The sequence below is a fragment of the Vespa crabro genome, chromosome 22 (genome assembly GCF_910589235.1).
Source record: "Vespa crabro chromosome 22, iyVesCrab1.2, whole genome shotgun sequence".
Classification (NCBI taxonomy): domain Eukaryota; kingdom Metazoa; phylum Arthropoda; class Insecta; order Hymenoptera; family Vespidae; genus Vespa; species Vespa crabro.
In genome coordinates, this window is record NC_060976.1 from 208,817 (window position 1) to 216,173 (window position 7,357).

General features: G+C 29.1%; 1 long non-coding RNA gene across 2 annotated transcripts; it reads left to right on the forward strand.

Moving 5' to 3' along the window:
* Positions 1-3,638: 3,638 nt before the first annotated feature.
* On the forward strand, positions 3,639-6,520 carry LOC124431685. 2 transcript variants are annotated; one of them, XR_006944069.1, is made up of 6 exons: positions 3,639-3,710; positions 4,019-4,128; positions 4,192-4,435; positions 5,171-5,495; positions 5,655-5,823; positions 5,899-6,520. It is a non-coding gene; the product is annotated as an uncharacterized LOC124431685 (long non-coding RNA). The 2 variants fall into 2 exon arrangements; XR_006944068.1 differs by having other exon boundaries at positions 5,171-5,823.
* The last annotated feature ends 837 nt before the right edge of the window (positions 6,521-7,357 follow it).

Consider the following 7,357-nt stretch of genomic DNA (forward strand, 5'->3'; position numbering starts at 1 on the left):
AAATATTAGTATATACATAAAAAGCATAAATCTTTTCAATAAAGCATTTTTGTATATAGGTTTACATAAACTTCTTTCATTTTTTAGACCTTAGTAATACGTAGTATAAGTTTGGTCTCATGCTTTTGAGACACCCTATATATTTGTCGATTTTATATCACCAATGTATCATTATCGAATGGTATACACAAATGCATATAAATAATCGATTACACTAACAATCTAGGAAACGTTCATATTCTAATTCTTCGCTAGGATATTCCTTAAAAATACCAAATTCGTCATAGCATCTTGATTCAATGGATCAAACATTTATGATTTGTTGACATTTTTCAAAATGTTCTTGTCATAATGGAAAGGAGAAAAAAAAATAAAAAATTGAGGAAAAAAATATAAAAAGAATAAAAAAAGAACGATATGGAAATTGCTATTCGATATTATGACATTTATATATTTGATTAAATATATAAATTATAGAGAATTATGAAGAGATTATTGCTACACGTTAAACAAGATTTTGGGATGGGAGTTCTTAATAATCAATTTTTAATACCTGCCAAGTTTATTATGGTGTACGATGTTGATACGCGACAGAAGTAATTATTTATTGATAGTAACGAATATTAATATTTTTATTTTTTTATTTTCTCTTTCTCTCACTCTTTCATTGATTTTTACGTTCTTCACGCTACATTTACTACTAAGAAAAAAAATTTCATTCTTTCTCGAAACTTGAAGTAAGAAATGTTTATTATTATTCTTTTTTTTATGTGCTTGAATCTTTATTCGCGTCAATCAAAAAGAGGGATAATCCTCGAAACCATTGAATTTACCTTTGGCTTCAATTTACCTTTGAAACTCAAGGCCTATGTGAGTGTTTATGCCAAACGAGAAAAAAATTATTGACCTTCTCTTTTGAATGTCAAAATTTTTTTCTACACCTAATCTGTCCAACAATATTGTCTTGCTTTCGCCAATACTTGATAATATTTTACCATCAGTGTAACCATCTCTCTAGCCAAGTGCTCTGGCCAAATCGTTTCCGGTACTAAACGAAAGAACATCGACAGCTGGTGGCGATGGGGCACCTATCTGATCCAACGACGCAATCCAGTCGCAACAAAAAATTGTCATTAATGCAGTACTGGAATAAAGACAAACTCTGTCATATGACTGCATAGTCATATTTTTGCAGAAATAATGACTAGAGATCGTTATTTTAAATTGTTAGGGATGCTACATTTCACCCATAATATCGGACCTACTAATGATCGTTTATGCAAAGTATGGAACTTCATTGATATGCTAAGAAACACATACAGGTTTTTCGTAACATGTCGTAACGTAACGAAAAACCTGTATGTTTTTCTTAATATATCAATGACGTTCTGTGCGAAACGAAAAGTCAATCATTTCAACCTTACCAACGGCTGTGTATTGACGTTAGTTTACTATTGTATAAAAGGCGGCTGCTGTCATTAAAACAATACATTCCTTTAAAATGAAGTAGATTTGGCATAAAATTCTTTATTCTCAATGATTATCAGACAAAATTTAAACAAGTTATAACTGTTTATGCCGAAATATGTATCGTAATAGATAGCGAAAATAAGCCTATTGGAAAATTGAGAGCAATAATTCATTTATGATGTGTTATCTTGGAAAGAGCCATATCCTTTATGTAGATAACTGGTATTCGAGACCAGGTTTATTTAATCTTAAAGGTAGAAGGAATGTCAAAGATTAATGATCGATTAGAAAAGAGAGACATCTTCTCATTCATCCAATAATTTATCATTCGTAAAGTGACCTCATAAAAAAGAAATATATATGCTTTGTACTATGCATACGGCAAAATTTGCAACGGTATTTAGTCATGAAGGAAAAAAGTTATCCAAAAATCTATATGGATATTAGATAATATTAATTCAATGTGTATAATAGATAAAGCCGATATGGTTATAAGCATTGTGAATTCAATACGAAAATCATTGAAATTGTACCGCAATTTTTTTTTCATTTACTAGACAAATGCATGTGGAATGCTTATTGCCTTTACAAACATAAAATAAAAAAAAGTCAAGTTTTAGTTGCAATTAATCAGGGAAATATTGGAAAAATATCATCAAAGTACAAATTATCATCATCGAACAGGTAATAAATACCACTGCGATAAACATAAAGATATTTTCCTGTAATTTATGTATCTATAGCAAAAAGCGAAATAGAAGATGCGTTGTTTCCTATGCAATCGATATACAAATAAAAGAAGCGAATCTAGATATGAATTTAATATTGTAATGTAACTTTGTATGTCCATCCTTGTTTTAAAATTTACCACTCTCAATTAAATTACTAAGAATAATTTGATATATTAATTATCCTAAATTGTATTTTTTTTATAATAATTGCAAAATCTATAAATATGTAAATAACTGAGTATACATAGAATGTACATATTTTCATGTTTCTCATATAATATTGCGAAATAGTTGTTACATAACACTCAAATATACATACAAGAAAATGTATGTACGTTTAAGTATGTAGGTGCCGTTGAAAGATATAAATATGAACATTATAGATTATCGATGTACAATGTGCACACTTTTCGGTGCGGTATCCCTTCAGTGATATTTCTCTGGCGAAGCGAACTGCCGTAACGAAAGAGTAAATATTCGTATTCATAATGTAAATATTGGAGTAAATGTTTTTTTCGTATACTAAGAAATAAGGAGTAACATGTATGTTAGAAACATCAGTTTTTGCAACTTTCGGTACTTTTTGCTCTTTCGGTACTTTTCATTCTTAATGAGAAAAAATTTTTTTTGAGTGACTATTCTGAAATGAGACAGTCGAGAAATAGAATAAATAACTAAAATTTTATAACTCCATGTGGAAAAACGTTGATGGAGATTGATGGATGAAGTCCTTTTTATAAGACTCAAAATTTAGAAGACAAAAATGTTTTTTTAGTAGTATCTCTCTCTCTCTCTATCACTCTCTCTCTCTCTCTCTCTCTCTCTCTCTCTCTCTCTCTCTCTCTCTCACATACACACTCTTTCTCTAAAAAAAGATCATTTTTGATAAAAACGATTATCTACATTTGATGGGAGAACATTTTATATCTTTGATATTTTTATTTATTTTTGTATGTATTTTTCTTTTTTACTTTTTTTACATATCTTCGATATGTTTTTTTCTTCTTTACTATTTTAAAACGATGTAAAACGATGATTTTCATATTTTTATACGCAGTAACCGAGGGGGAAAAATGTAACTTGATACATGTCAAAAAGAAAGCAAAAGAAAATTCCGTTACTTCTTTCCTTATCCATTGTTCTATCATCTCTTTTCTTTTAACATTAGGTATATATATATGTATATATATCTGTATACATCATAATGGTCAAAAATATTACGTAAAATTTTGACTATCGTCGATCTTTATAAAGATAACGTAACAACTTTTTTCAATACAATTGATTGGTCTATATTTAATAAGCAACAACGTGATTGCCCAATATTCTTCCAGATGCCTCTCGCGTAAGTATATTGGCTGCTGGAATATCATACCATCACGAAAATTATTACTTACTTAGAATTTTGATCGTCGAGTATGGTGATCGGCGAGGTGTGGGAGATGACGTTGGAGGAACGAGAATTGATCATTCTTTTTCTATACATCATGGGCGTCGAGAACTGCTAATGTTAAATTCATTTTGCGACGAATAATTACTTATTTGGATATCTTTTGATCGTTTTAACATATATTATTACTTTTTATTTTTATCATTTCATATCGTAATAATTGCGATTGCAGATCACGTTTGCGAATGCGAGAATGTTTTTTACATCTGAAAAAAGTTTCTACTTAATTTCTATCGAAATATACTGTTCCTTCCCAAATATATATATATATATATATATATATATATATATATATATATATATATATATATGAAATGATTATAAACATGATTTTAATTGTGGACTAATACATGATTTCTAATTTTAGCCTAAGAGTCATGGAAGTAAGAAATAACATGTCTTACATGTGACTTCTATATAATCAAATAAGAGCCAGAAATTAAACAGAAGAGAAGTGTGTTTGTTTATCGAGAAGCGGTATGAAAAAAGACATCAGATAACAATCTTACAAACGGACAGTAACAATTTCTATATATGTAGGTACGAATACAAGTGGGAATGAAAAGGCTATGACGTAAGAAAAGGAAAGACCAGAGAGAACAAAGCAGTCTTGAATGGATCAATGAAAAGAAATGTCAGAGAAAAAAGTATTAAGTACGATACTGACAGAAAGTAACGATTGAGTAAAGAGTATAAAGTTGAGTTTGGAGAAGACCAGAGAAAGAGTATGATATTTAGTAGACCAGATATAGAACAAAGGATTAAGTCAAATTCATTTTTCTAAGTATATATTTTTTGTCGTCAAATTGAAATATTCTTCGTCCTTACAATTACTATTTACATTCGTGTTATCTTATTATCTTTGTGATTATTTCAAACTGCAGTTATTTTTTACTTGAATGTATGAATTTCATGTGTTCCAGTATAATTGTAACAGAGCTTGTTTATTAAGTACTTGGAAAGTAGATTTTGGAGTCTAATAAAAACTTCTGTTCTAATTAATATCTTTGCAAGATATTTCTGAAAGAAAATTATGATATACATGTATTATTATCGTTGTGGTATCTCTTTGATAAAAACCTGGCGAGATAAAGGATTTTTATTAGATATATGTGTAACGAATTTATTAATGTGGTAGCTAAAAATATTACAAGATTATTATTTTTATATTAGAAGTGTGATAATACGCTAGGTAATCAATGATAGTAAATCTTACTTGATCTATGATATATATATATATATATATATATATATATATATATATCACAAGTCAAAGAACCTTACTCTGCCCTTGAGTAGATTACTTAACACTTAACATCTAATCGACTATGACGTTTCTAAGTAGTATAGACAAGAAGCTCTGTTAAATCATCTGCAAAGTCGACTCTGTCAAGATCGACTCATGAGAGAATTTTAGAAGAAACTTAAAACATGGAAGTTTATTTTTAAAATCGTTTTACTTATAAATCGATCCAATCCAAATTCAATATAGATGAGTATAATTTTTATTTGTTACTAGATTCCAGAAATGCATCTCAAGGTAATTGAAGCCACGGAATTGGTATTCAAAGGTACTAATGGAGAGAGTAATACGTTTTGTGTTTTTATCGCGAATCAGCTCCTATTAGGAAATAAAACACAGCTGTACAAAATCCATGGGAAAAAAATTTTCAGTTATGAGTTGCTTCTTCGATGATTTATAATTACTTCTCTTTATGCGATTATTGTGTCTGGATGTGTGTAATACTCCATACTCTAAGATTATATACTACTATATCAACAACTTTGAGCACATAGCAAGTAATACTAAATCGGACGAAGATGCAATCAGATATCAAATTAAGGTAATTCAGTTAATTGGAGCAGATTTACGAAAATCTATAGATTGTTACAACAAGGTGTTCATGAAGAAAGTTATATAAAAACTATATTATTATTATCGGAATTTATTTTATATTCGTTTATGTAAAAATATCATTTCTCGGAAAAGTAATTTCCCGTAGACAAGAACGTTGTACATTATGTATGAAAAAAAGCAAAAAATAATTTACATGTGCATGTATGCTGTGAAAGATGTGTTTACTGAGGTTGAAACGCATAGAAGTCGATAGTAATAATGATTCTGAGTTGACGCTTGTTCAAATTCCATCTCACATTTCAACGATATGCTATGTAAGACATAAAGTCAGTGAATTATTTTAATGATTATTTAACGTATCTATATTAAAATAATTTATTGTTTTATAGACTGGGCCAAATTGTTTGTGCCGAAGGACAATTGGAATTTGAAAAAATACGAAATTATAACGACTGGTAGTTTAGAGCTGGTGTAGCACACTTTGAATGGATATTGCAGTATACAAGGCTTTAAAGAACTTTTTCAGTTAGTTCATAGTAGTGTAGAAGTAAGAAATATATATTTTAAAAGTTCACTTATTCAAATATATGTTTACATATTTTAACTATTATTTCAAAAATTTTTTACAAAAAAAGATCACGTTCATTTTACTCTAATCTGCACCGAAGACTTCATGCACTCATTAAATTATACAATATTGATACAGATGAGACATGAAATATGCAGATTTTTTAGAAGATTGAATAACATCCAGATACTCACTTTTCATGTAGATAAGCTTCAATAATTTATAAGTATGATAATTTTCTAATAATTCAGACGATCTTTAATTCAAACGGAAAGCAAGAAACAAATATTGAAGCAATTGTAGATTCGCTTAAACTTTTCATAGCTCGTTAAGTGTAATAATAATTTTTATTTAAAATGCCGATATGTTAAATTTTATACTGGAAATCGTTGCCTTTATTAAATATAATTTTAATTTATATTGTCTATACTGAACAATTTTAATGTGGCAATTGTTGGCATATTGTAATGTAAACAAAAACAGTAAACATCGGAACTCTCTCAGAATGTTTTTTGTACAAGTATCAAAGTAAAGACAAAGTAAATATATTTTTATATTAAACGCTTGCTTAAATAATTTACACAGTTCTTTCTAACAACAATGATACTAACAATATAGTTCTTATTTTTTAATTTAAGAACGTCATTGGAAATGAGCGTGAAGCAATGATGTAATGGAAATTCGTGTAGCTAAAATGTACATAAATATATTGAAGTAAAAGCACTGTTTGTTCGTCGCATGATGCGATTTAAATGACAAGTGAAATAGATTGCGTGCAATGCAGTCGATGCGACTCATTGTTCGTTCGCGAACTTGTACTTTTATTATAAAAGACAGTATAGTTTTGCGAAGTAAAGTCAGTGATCGTTCGTTAAAATATTACTTCCATTAGAATCATTGCATCATTAAAGAGAATTTCAACTAATTTCGATGTTGATCTTTCTGATATTCAAACAGTTATGAATCGTTCACGCTTAATTTAGACCTAAATCGCGGACGATTATTTTGGAGCCATCACAGAACTTCCTAAATAATAAGTGAATTTTTTATTCCAATTCTGTCGAGGACGAAAGGTTTGAATCGGCACGAGTGATTGGTTGTAATTATTTAGAAGAAAAATATTGAGAAGAAAATTAGTAGATAGAATATCCAGAAATAAATGAAATAAAAAATACAAATTATCTCTCTCTCTCCCTCTCTCTCTCTCTCTCTCTCTCTCTCTCTCTCTCTCTCTCTCTCTCTCTCTTTCTCTCTCTCCTTCTCCATCTTTCTCTCTGTCT